This window comes from Macrotis lagotis, chromosome 3 (genome assembly GCF_037893015.1).
Source record: "Macrotis lagotis isolate mMagLag1 chromosome 3, bilby.v1.9.chrom.fasta, whole genome shotgun sequence".
Taxonomy (NCBI): Eukaryota; Metazoa; Chordata; class Mammalia; order Peramelemorphia; family Peramelidae; genus Macrotis; species Macrotis lagotis.
Window position 1 is genome coordinate 221,167,203 of NC_133660.1, and position 12,300 is coordinate 221,179,502.

The 12,300-nt window shown below is 35.3% G+C and overlaps 1 protein-coding gene and 1 pseudogene across 4 annotated transcripts in view; one reads left to right on the forward strand and one right to left on the reverse strand.

Moving 5' to 3' along the window:
* The window catches only part of SH3BP2 (SH3 domain binding protein 2), a 139,826-nt gene that overhangs the window by 119,040 nt on the left and 8,486 nt on the right, over positions 1-12,300 (reverse strand). For 2 of the 4 annotated variants that reach the window (XM_074229905.1, XM_074229903.1), the window contains exon 2: positions 11,371-11,477. The exons of the other annotated variants lie outside the window; for them this stretch is intronic. The gene's annotated coding sequence lies outside the window, so the exon portion shown is untranslated. The remainder of the gene's footprint in view (positions 1-11,370; positions 11,478-12,300) is intronic. 4 annotated transcript variants of the gene reach the window in all.
* Positions 1-12,300, forward strand: part of LOC141519312 (14-3-3 protein beta/alpha pseudogene) — a 58,076-nt pseudogene that overhangs the window by 36,999 nt on the left and 8,777 nt on the right.

Here is a 12,300-nt window from a genome sequence, read left to right on the forward strand (position 1 = left end):
AATCTCCAATTAGTCCTTTTCAGATTTCATCTTGATGTAGAGATTGCCCTCATTTTTATATAATTATACTAGAGAAAGGCTAGCTAGCTTCTGATAGAGTCGACCAAATTGCAAAGACTTTAAAAGAAGGCTAGCAATTCGCTGTCTAGAGACCAGACTGGCTAAGTTTGGAGAGGTTCATCCTAGTGTTGATAGCAGATTGATTAACTGTTTTGACTACAGTAAGGACCAAAGGAATGATGTGCTTCCATGGAATGAATTATCACAGTGATGAAATCACAAATCATCCACTTATCACACATCACTGGAAGTTGATGGTCTTAAATCAGAGGATAGGTGAGAGAACTATCAGGCATGTTAGAGTAGAGATTCTCTTCATGTATGAGTTGGTCTGGTTGGCTACTAAGGTCCCTACCAACCATCAAATTGTGATTCATTGAAGTATTTAAACATAAATCAATAAAGAATCACTTTTAGGAGTCATGATGAAGCATGCTATCTATATCCAAAGAAAGATCTGATATTTTTAAATACAGATTGGAACATGCTATTTTTTCACTTTCTTTCATTCTTTTTTTTTTAATTTGAGTCTTCTTATACCAAATGATTAAAATGGAAATGCTTTACATGATGTCACATGTATAAACTATTATCTAATTGCTAATCAATTCAGACAAGGAAGAAAAGATTTAGAACTCAAAATATTTTATAAAATGTTTTAAAAATTGTTTTAACATGTAATTGGGGAAAATATTTATATAAAAATATAAAACAACTTTCAAGGAAATTTACAAATTTTTAAAATTAGCAATTCTTCCATTATTCTTTTCCTTTCTTTTTTTATGGAATCTTCTTTCAGTGATGAAGAGAGTTTATGGTCCCTCAGATCAAAGTCAATGTCCTTTCTCTCTCTGACCCCAAGCAGAGGTCATCTGGTGAAAATTTTGAAAGATGACTTATCCAGGGTCACGATAAGTTAATGGATTAGAACTGACAGTAGCTTTTATATAGTCAATTCATGTTTTGGTTTCTACTGATCTCATGAATGAAAGGAAGGAGAGAAAGAATCAAAAATGGAAGGGAGAAGGACAAAGAGGGATAGAGGGACAAAAAAGAGGAAGAGAAGAAAAAAGGAGGGAAAGGGGGGGAAAGGAGGGAGAGAGAGGGAAAGAAGGAAAGAATGAAGGAGGGACTTACAAATATATCACTTGATCCTCACAATAATCCTGGGAAGTAGGTGTGGATTATCTTCATTTTAATTTTGAGGGAACTGAGGCAGACAACATTTAAATGAAGTGCCCTGGGTCACACACTAGACACTGAAACTATATTTGAACTTGGATCTTCCTGACTCAAGACCCAGCACTCTATTGCACCACTTTACTGTCTTTATACAGGTCTTTCTATATTTTCTTATAGTCTTTATATTTACTTTTGACAGCTCTCTAACTTTCTATTACATTATTCTACCATAATTTATTTAGTCATTCAACAATTAATTGTTAGGACATAAATTACTACCACCTTTTTGGCTATCAAAATAATTTAAATGAATTTTTTACTTGTCGACAACAATTTACTACTGACAGCTTACAACTTAAAAGGTTGCTTTAATATTTCAATGGATTTGCAATGTCACTGATGTGGATCCTACCTCTCAGGAAGCAAGAGAACCCTATCTGTGCCAGATCATTCCCGGTCATTTGCTGGAGGTCCCCATTCTTGAGATTAGCATGGACAGAGGTAGAACTCATGCCCTGTCCATTCACTGACCTCTCTCTTTCCTAATCACACATTCTCTGATGAGATCCCCATGCTACTTCCCCTTCAAAATTCTTTGTTTGGTCTTTAGCTATTGAAGCCTGCTGACTTCCATCACAGGATCACAGATCTGGAGCTAAGATTATCTACTCTTACCCCAAGCCTGTAATGGATGAGGAAAATGGGGCTCAAGCAGGTTATTGTCCAAAGTCACACAGGTAGTAAACTTCAAGAGGTGGGATTTGAATCCATTTCAGAGTCAATGCTATCTCCACTATACCATGCCACTTTTCCTTCTATGTCTCCATTACCTTTGGGTGACCCTCAATTTTAATTCTTTAAAGACTATGATATTCCCTACCTTGCACTTCTAAGAGAATATTGTTTTTAAAAGGAATGTGGGGATGGCTAGGTAGCACAGTAGATACAGCACTGGCCCTGAAGTCAGGAGTACCTGAGTTCAAATCTGCCCTCAGACACTTAATAATTACCTAGCTGTGTGGCCTTGAGCAAGTCACTTAACCCCATTGCCTTGCAAAAATCTAAAAAAAAAAAAGAAAGTGCTTTGAGGTCATTAACAGCAATGTCCACTTTCTAAAAGATAATTTAGCCTGCTCTCTTCTTCCTCTTCAGTTCTGGGTCCAGGCTCATTTTCTTTATCCTTCTCTTGCTATCCCTGGTTCTCTCCTCTTAGTCTAGTTCCTGAAGATATAGAGGGTACAGTAGAAAATTTAGATATTTTTCTGGGTCCATTTGGTTAAGGTTAGGAAATACAACTAAGGACCTAATAACTCAATCTGAGTATAGAGGAGTAAGATCATTGGTCAGACAATTTTGGAAACCTGGATTTGAACACCTTCTCTTGTTGAGACCCTAAGTTTCTTTGCCTAGAAAATGGGTTTAGATAAAATACTAAGGCCCTTCACATTTGAAACATTCTGTGATGCTATAATTAATCTCAGTTCTTCCTACCATAGAGAAAAAAATGTTGCATCCCAGTGATAAATGTTAAGCTACATGCAAATGGAAAATAGTATTACTATTATTAAAATGTCTAAAATTCAAAAAAAAAAGGAACAAGGAATTAATTCATATCTTCCCCTGAATCAGCATTAGGGAAGCAGAAGAATCAGAATGCAAAGGGCCATATTAGTCCATCTCTAGGGACACAGAGTAACTAGGCTCAAGTCTCATCTAGACAGCCTCCGAGTTGCTGTCCAAATCTGTAATTCCATGTCACTGTTGGAAGCTGGAAAGAACATTGGACTTGAAATCAGGTATCATGACTTCTTGTCCCAACTGCTCTAGCTGAAGAACTTCAGCAGATCATTTGAACTCTCCAAAGCCCAACTATCTCATCTGCCAATCTTCCTCATAGGCTTAAACTATATAATGTATAAGTTCCTGCCTTGTAAGTGAGGGGTTCTTAACCTGGGATCCGCAAACTTGTTTAGTTTTAATGTTGTGATAATTTTATTTCAATGTAATTTGTTTCTTTTGTAATACTATGCATTTATGTTGTATGCATTTAAAAACATTATTCTGAGAAGAGGTCCATAGGTCTCACCAGACTTAAAGAGAGGTTCATGACCCACTAAAAAATGATTAACAACCTAAATCACTTCAGGTTAAGTCCTAAAGTTTTAAGTCTCAATTTATCCATCTGTAAAATGGGAGTACAACTATTTTCCTTGCCCATCTAAGAGGGCTACAGTGGGGTTTGGATGACATCAGGCTGAGAATTCCCAAAAGGTAAAAACTAAGAGGGACAAAGATCATTTTGTCTAACCCCTCCTCATTTTACAGCAGAGGAAACTGAGGTTCCAAATATTAAGTGACCTTCCTAACATCACACAAATAAGCAGCTGAACTGAGATGTAAATCCCCAACCCCTTTTTTCTTTTATTCCAATAAAAAAAGCTTGCAGTGAGCTCTCCTTTCTCTAACCTCTTAAAATTCTTAGTGTCTAGAAGGTACACTTCTCTAAATCCCTTCCCATTCTTCTTCCATTCCAATGATATGAATCATATCTACTCCAGGCTGCAAGCATCACAAGGGTAGGGCCAGGATCCTTACCTCTTGTCTGTCCCAGACTATGAGCAAAGCCTTAGTCTGCTGTTTCCATGGTATAACAAAAAAAATTTAAAAAAACACTTTGTCATTTTAAAGTGTTATATAAATGTGAATGATTACTATCAGCTTGATATTTAGAACACAGTTTGCTCTGAGTTGAGAACGATAAGTAATATTGTGAAACCTTTTAACAGAACAGGTCTATGAATTGGTGGATAAACCATAGAAAGGCCACTCTAAGAATAAGTCTGAGCTGATAGTCAATTCTTTGAGAGCCTGGCAAATTATTGGAGCTGGTTATGGGAGAGAATGCTGCAGATAAAAATGGAGAAGAGACCCAAGCCATGAAAGAGAACATGAGTTAAGATATTCTCTGAAATCAATCCCAACCCTCCAAAAATCTGGATAAAACACCTCACATTTATAAGCTACTTTATACTAGTTATAGGATATATAACACACACAAAAAGTGCTTAATATCCATTAACCCAACACAATAGCTCAGTAAGAGACAGAACAGGGAAATAAATATCCTGAAATAGAGGAATGAGTTGAGTACCACACAAATGACTAATCTGGGTTTATAGGATAGAGAAGGTCAGGAAGGTCTCTGGATTCCAAGTTCAGGGCTCATTCTCCAGGGCTATACTAAATCAAATTCCTCCCTAAGATTTTATTTTTTTAAGTAAAATTCTAAACCATGACTTAATATAGATATTAAAACAAAACAATAGGTGGAGGACAACATAGCAATCTATCTTCAGGTATCTGAAAGGTATTTGACTATATTTGTATTATTTGACTATAGAAGCAGAACTGAGATCAATTTTGAAAATTTGAAAATGGAAAATCTTCCCAACAATGAGAGCCCTTAAGTGGCGGAGGGGAGGCAGGGAGTTACCTAGGGAAGTTATTAGTGGTAATAAACTCATATGAGTTTATTATGAGAACTGGAAAGAGCCTCTTTAAGGACTCTTAAGGTCATCTAGTCTAAACTCCTCTATTTTACAGATGAGAAAACAGGTCCACAACTTAACTGACCAGTCTAAGGTCACATAAATTTCAGAATTTGAACCCAGGACCTCTGAGTCCAAAACCTATATTCTTTTCATTTCATCACAGCTGGAAAACTATTTGGGAATGTAACAGAAGTGATATCTGCTGAGGTACAGATGGGCATAGTTCAGAGGTACTTTTCCCATTCTGAGATTCTTAAACTCTCTTGTCAGTAAGTTGCTTATTCTAAACACTGGCTATCTTCTTTGTCCTGATATCATTAATAATAACAAATACTCATCTTCCATGGTACTTCCCAGTTCACTGAATACTTCCATTATAAGAATACTGATAAGTAGGTAGTTCCAAGTATTACTACCCCTGTTTTACAGGTAAGTGAGGAAACAGGCTTAGAGAGACTGACTCACCCAAGATCACCCCAACTAGTTATTTAGTGTAAGAATCAAGACTAGAAGTCAGCTGTCCTGACTACATGTTGCATTCTCTTTCTACTCCAAGCTTCCTCTCTTCTAATTATTAATAGCTGACCTATATAACACTTTAAAGCTAGTTCCCTTTCCATGTCTTAACTCATTTGAATCTTACAATAACTGAAAGGCGAGGTAGTATATCCTCAGGGACTTTGTAGATAAAGAAATGAGTTCAGCAGTAAAATGACCTGTCTCAGGTCACAATACTGCTAAATAGTAAAATCCAGGAGGGCCCTTTCGCCTTTCCTCCCTCCCCCTTCAGCCAAGGGAAGCAGGGAAGAGAGTAAGGGAAGAGAGGGAGACCTTCATAGGAACATAGATTCACTACAAACTTCATCTTGGGTTGTGGGTTTGGTTTTTTTAATACCTAAAATTTACACAAGGACATATTCTGTTGAAATTTAACCAGAAAGCCAGTCTGGCTCCAGTGGTACATAGCCTACTCAGACAGTAAATAGACTGGGAAACCCTTCCTTGTTCCTAGGGAAAAACAGAACCAAGACATGGAGAGAGAGAGAGAGAGAGAGAGAAAGAGAAAGAGTCCATCCATTGTCCTCTTATAAAGGATTATTTTGATTGTGGTAAAACCTTCTGGAGGAAACTAAAATTTAATGAAGGGTGTTTTATGACTGAAGAACTTCAGACTCCTGCTGTCCAGATACAAAGGCTTGTCAAAGAGGAAAAAACTGAATATTGTACTCTGTGTTTCAGGCAGAAATATGTTAGAAACAATTTTTTATTAATTTAGCTTTTATCTAAATTCAAACATTGTTCTGCTTGGAGAGAAATGTTCAAATTAGCAGAATACCTTCATGCCCTTGGAAATGTCTCTGAAATTCTGAACATTTATAAGAATCTTCAACAAAGCATATTTCACTTACACAATTTAGAATTAACATTCTGTTTCAACTAACAGAACAAAACTCATTCAATTTTTCCTTGGAAAGCTCTAGGAGAATCAGTGTCCTAAAACCACCCATTCCTTGTCCATGACCACTTCTCTAGGGGCTATCACAAGTGACCAGTAGAAATTAAAAGGATCTCCTTCCTCTGAGGATCCCTAAGCTCTTCCAAAAAAGGCAAGTACAGCCTAGAGCAAGGTCATTAAGGAAAGGATAGGGGAAAGTAATATTCTTAAACTCTCAGAATTAGATTACCACCCTTAATCCATTTTCTGGAGTTTAAGCTTTCCTCTTTGACCTTTAAACACATTTCTTTTTTTTAATAATTAAAGATTTTATTTATTTTGAGTTTTATAATTTTATAATTTATAATTTTCCCCCAATCTTACTTCCTTCCCCCACCCCAATCATTACATTGTTTCCATGTTGTACATTGATCCAAACTGAGTGTGTTGAGAGAGAAATCACATCCTTAAGGAAGAAATAAAAAGTATAAAAGATAACAAAATCAGACAATAAGATATCTGTTTTTTTTCCTAAATTAAAGGGAATAGTCCTTGGACTTTATTCAAACTCCATGGTTCTTTATCTGGATGCAGATGGTATTCTCCATTGCAGATAGCCCAAAATTGTCCCTGATTGTTGCACTGATGGAATGAGAAAGTCCATCAAGGTTGATCATTACCCCCATGTCGCAGTTAGGGTGTACAGTCTTTAAACACATTTCTAAGAGAAAGGGACTAAGCTTAAGAAAAGAAAAGAGGAAGGGAAACAAACATTTTAGACAGTGATAAACACTTTACAAATCCTCATTTGATTCTCCCTATAGTCATTCAAGATAAGTGTTGCTGAATTCCCTCCTCAACTGAGGTAAACAAAGTTTAAGTGACTTACCCAGGGTCACATAGCTAGTAAGTATCTGAGACTGGATTTGAACAAAGGAAGATAAGTCTTCTGCAGTTAGCACTCTATCCACTGTACCACCTAGCTGCCTCTATGCTCCTGTTACCACACCAATAACTGTGACACGCTTCTATAGAATGGAAATAGTGACAGGGCAACATCAGTGCAGGACCAATTGAATAGTCAGAGCCCTGCAGCCCCTAGAACAAGGAGCCTGAGAGGGTACTCCTTCTACCACAGAGCAGAACCCAACTTTAAAAGAAAGGAAAAAGCCCCAAAAAGATAAGCAAACAACGAAAGAATCTGACCAGAAGAAGTTGTTCTGATGACAGGAAAGATAAAGACAAACTGGGGGGGGGGGGGGGGAACAGCAATATCAAAGCATCTATGGGCAATACTCCAAAGAAAAGACTAGAAAGAACAATTAAAGAGCTCAAAAGAGTTTAAAAATCATATATGAAAGGTTGAAGGAAAATTTGGGAAAAGAAATGAGGATGCAAGAGAATTATGAAAAGAGTCAATAGATTAAAAAAAGAAAACAACTCCATATAAGGTACAATTGGCCAAATAGAAAAGGAAGTACAAAAGCTAATAGAAGAAAACAATTTCTTAAAAGTTAGAATCAAGTGAGAAGTTAATAACTCTTTGAGACATCAAGACTCCATAAAACAAATTCAAAAGTATGAAAAAATGGAAAAAATGGAAAATACCTCATGGGAAAGAAGCAGGAGAGACAATATAAGAATCACTGAACTATCTGAAAGCCTCAATCAAAAGGAGAACCTAGACAATCTCTTTCAGGAAATTTTTAGGGAAAACTATCTGGGTATTCTTAAACCAGAGGGCAAAATAGGCATTAAAAGAATCCACCATCACTTCAGAAAAGAGATTTCAAAATAAAAAGTAATATTAAAGCCAAATTTTAGAACTATCAGGTCAAAGAAAAATACTGCAAATGATCAGAAAAAAACATTTCAAATATCCGGGATCCACAGACAAGATTACACAGGACTGCAACATTAAAAGATCAGAGTTCATGGAACACTATTACAAAAGGTAAAGGAGTTAAGACTACAACCAACAAACCACTCATCTGGTGAAATTAAGCATAAAATAGCAAGGAAAAAATGATCATTCAATGAACTAAACCAAAATTTTGATATCTAATATCAAGACCCAAGAGAAACATAAACAGATAAAAAGGGAAAATAAATAAGAAATTCAATAGAGCTGAATTGTTTACATTCCTACATGGGAAGATGATACTTGTAATTCTTAAAAATGTACCACTAAAAAAAAATGTACCACTAATACTACCACTAGAAGGAAACTACATAGAAAATATAGGTGAATTGGATGGAATGACATTTTAAAAAATAAAAGATGAGAATGGAGTACATCAGGTTAAATTATTTCACAAGAAGAGGCAAGAAAAATCTATTGCAGTGGGGGAAAAAGATGTGAAAGCAGGTGATGGGCAATGTTTGAACCTTATGCTCATCAATATTGGTTCAAAGAGAGAATGATATACCCAATCAGTTAAAAATAGAAATCTATTTTACCCAACAGGGAAGATGGATGATAGAAGATTAAGTAAAGGGGAACAGAGAACATATGGTAGAGGTGGAAGACAGAAGCAAAACACTACTAAGGAGGGAAAATGAAGGGAGAGGGAGAAGACAAACAGGAGGAAAAATATCATGGGGGAAATACACAGTGATCATAACTGTAAATATGAATTGGATGAACTCTTCCATAAAATGCACATAGATAATACAGTGAATCAAAAACCAGAATCGTACATTATGAGAAACACACCAAGGGGCAGCTAGTTGGCACAATGGATAGAGCACCAACCCTAGAGTCAGGAGGACCTGAGTTTAAATTTGAACTCAGACACTTAATAATTGCTTAGCTGTGTGACCTTGGGCAACTCACTCTTAACCCCATTGCCTTAAATAAATAAAATTAAAATAAAAAAAAGAAAATGATCTTGGGGGCAGTTAAGTGGCATAGTGGATAGATCACTGACCCTGGAGTCAGGAGGACTTGAACTCAAATCCGGCCTCAGACACTTAATAATTACCTAGCTGTGTGGCCTTGGGCAAGTCACCTAATCAATTGCTTTGCAAAAAACAGAAAAAAAAATAAAGAAACACTTGAACCAGAAACTCACACACAGAGTAAAGATAAGGGACTGGAGCAGGATGCTTCAACCAAAGTAAAAAAAAAAGGGGTAGCAATCTTGATCTCAAAGTAAAAGAAAAAATAGACCTAATTAAAAGAGATAAGAAAACTACATCTTGTTAAAGTACCATAAATAATGAAGCAATATCATGTTTAAACATATATGCATGAAGTGGTATAGTATCCAAATTCTTAAAAGAAGTTAAGTGAGCTACAGGTATTATGAAATGTAAAATAGATAATTTGGTAGTATTTTTTATTTATTTTGTTAAATATTTCCCAATAATTTTCATCTGATTGGGCTACACTCAAGAGTATGGCTTTGCTATATGACACTTGCTCTATGTTTGACAACTCGGCTACCTGAAAGGTCAGTGAGTTTGATGTTAATTCTTGATAAAATCCTAAAATGTGTTATTATTAAAGTTTAGATGTTAGTGAACATCTCAAAAAAGGGAAGCACTAACCACAAACATGCAACATGTCTTCATCATTGACAGGTCATGCCAGACTAACCTTGTTTCCTTTTTTGGTTGGGGGGAATAGGGTTACTAGATTTGTAGATGATGGAAAGTCTATAAATATAAGGTCCCTAATTTCAGTAAAGCATCTGACAAAGACATTATTTCTGTGAGTAAGAAGAGATATGTACTATATGATAATATAGTTAGATTTTAGAAACTCTTGAATGATCTTAAACCATATTCTACAAGAAACTCCAAATGGATATGATTTAAATGAATAAAAAAGGTCAAAGTATTTTAAAAATTAAAGAATGGAAGGAAGTACTTTGTACAACTATGACCAAGGGGAAAATTCTTTTTATTTATTTCTTTTTCCAACTACATGCAAAGATAGTTTTCAACAAATATTTTTATAAGGTTTTGAGTTTTACATTTTTCTCATTCTTCTCCCCTCCCTTATCTACCTAAAATAGGTTATACATGTATAACTATGTCAAAAATATTTCCATATTAGTCATGTTGTGAAAGTAGAATCAAAACAAAAAGGAAAAAAGACCATAAAACATAAAACAAATTTTTAAATGGAAAATAAGATGCTTTGGTTTGTTTTCAGACTCCATGGTTCTTTCTCTGGATGTTGATAGCATTTTTCATCACAAGTTCTTTAGAATTATCTTTGATTATCATACTGCTGAGAGGAGGAAGTTCATCATAGTGGATTATCACACAATGTTGCTATTAATGTATATAATGTTTTTCTGGTTCTGCTCATGTCACTCAGCATCAGTTCATGCCTGTCTTTCCAAGTTTTTCTTAAGTCCAACCTGGACTTATAGAACAATAGTACTCCATCACATTCATAAATGACAAATTGTTCAATCATTCCCCAATTGGGGAATGGGTATCCCCTCAATTTTCAATTCTTTGTCACTATTAAAAAGAGCTGCCATAAATATTTTTGTACATGTGGATTTTTTTTAATCCTTTCTTATAATCTCTTTGTGATACAGTTTTAAAGGGGGAAATCTTAACCAAATAAAAGTTGAAAGTAATAATGAAAGATAAAAGACAATTTTTATTCTATCAAATTAAAGTTTTTGCATGAATAAAATCAATCAACTAGAAGTCAAAAGTTGCAGTTGCTTAAGGGAAAATATAGCAAATAGTTCTAATAAAGATCTGATACCCAAAATAGGAATTTGAAATGAGAATCATTCCCTGTGGACCTTTTACCTCAATTCTTACTTGGTTCTTAGTCAATGAATGGGTACTCCCTCAGGTAAGCTGAGACCAAAAAGATCTTAATTTCAAAAAGTCATGGTCATCTACTTCATCCTGTTATCAAACCAGTTCATCTGAATTTGTGTCTTACTAGTGAACTTCAATGCCACTGGAGGAGAGAATGAGTCTGACAAGTTTGTGCAACTCTGCGTCACATCAATCCAGTTCATGAGCAAGTCAAGACAACACCCTCATGATGTCAATGGTCCTTTTGGAGAATGAAGGACAAATGATAAGTGATAAAAGGCTAGGGAATTTTTGTTTTGTTTTGTTTTTTTGGTTTCTACAAGGCAATGGGGTTAAGGGACTCACCCAAGGTCACACAGGTAGGTAAATTTTAAGTGTCTGAGGCCAAATTTGAACTCAGGTCCTTCTGACTCCAGAGACAGTGCTTTATCCACTGTGCCACCTAGCTGCCCCTAGGATAGAGAATTTTTAAAAGAAGAAATATAACTTCTTAACCATACAAAAGAAAGCTACAAATCATTAATAATATGATAAATTTACATTTTTTTAAAGTCTGAGATTTTACAACATAATCATCAAAGTTTCAAAGGTCACAAAAGATGAAGGCAAGTACTAGAAAGGTTGTGGAAGACAGGAAGTCTAATTTATTTTTAGCAGAGTTGTGAATTGGCTCAACCATTCTGGAAAAGTTTGGAATTATACCAAAAATGTCACTAAATTGTACATATCCTTTGACCCAGTGATACTAGCATATATTTCCAAGATTACATTTTTAAGAAAAACATCCTATATAAATAAAAAAATATTTAGCAGCATTTTTTATAGTAGCAAAGAACTGGAAGCAGTTGGAGGATGGCTGAATAAATTAGTGCACTAATATAATGAAATACCATGCCACAAGAAATTATAAATAGAGACATTTCAGAAGAGTTTGAAAGATATGCATGAACTAAGGTAGAATGAAGCATATGGAAGCAGGAGAATTGACACAATGACCTCAAAAATGTCAAGAAAAGCAATAGTGAAAGATTTCAAAACTTTGATCAGTGCAGTAAACATCAGAATTTCAGCAGACCCAAAATAAAGAATATTTCCAGCCTATCCAGAAGTGGTGATGTATAGGAGCAGAATTGGGCATAAATCTTCAAACATGGTCAACATAATGATTTGTTTTGCTTAACTATGCTTCTCTTGTTACAAGGGAGGTTTTCCTCGAGGGTATGGGAAAAGTCAGTAACTGACAAATGAAATGAATTTCTTTTAAAATAATATCAA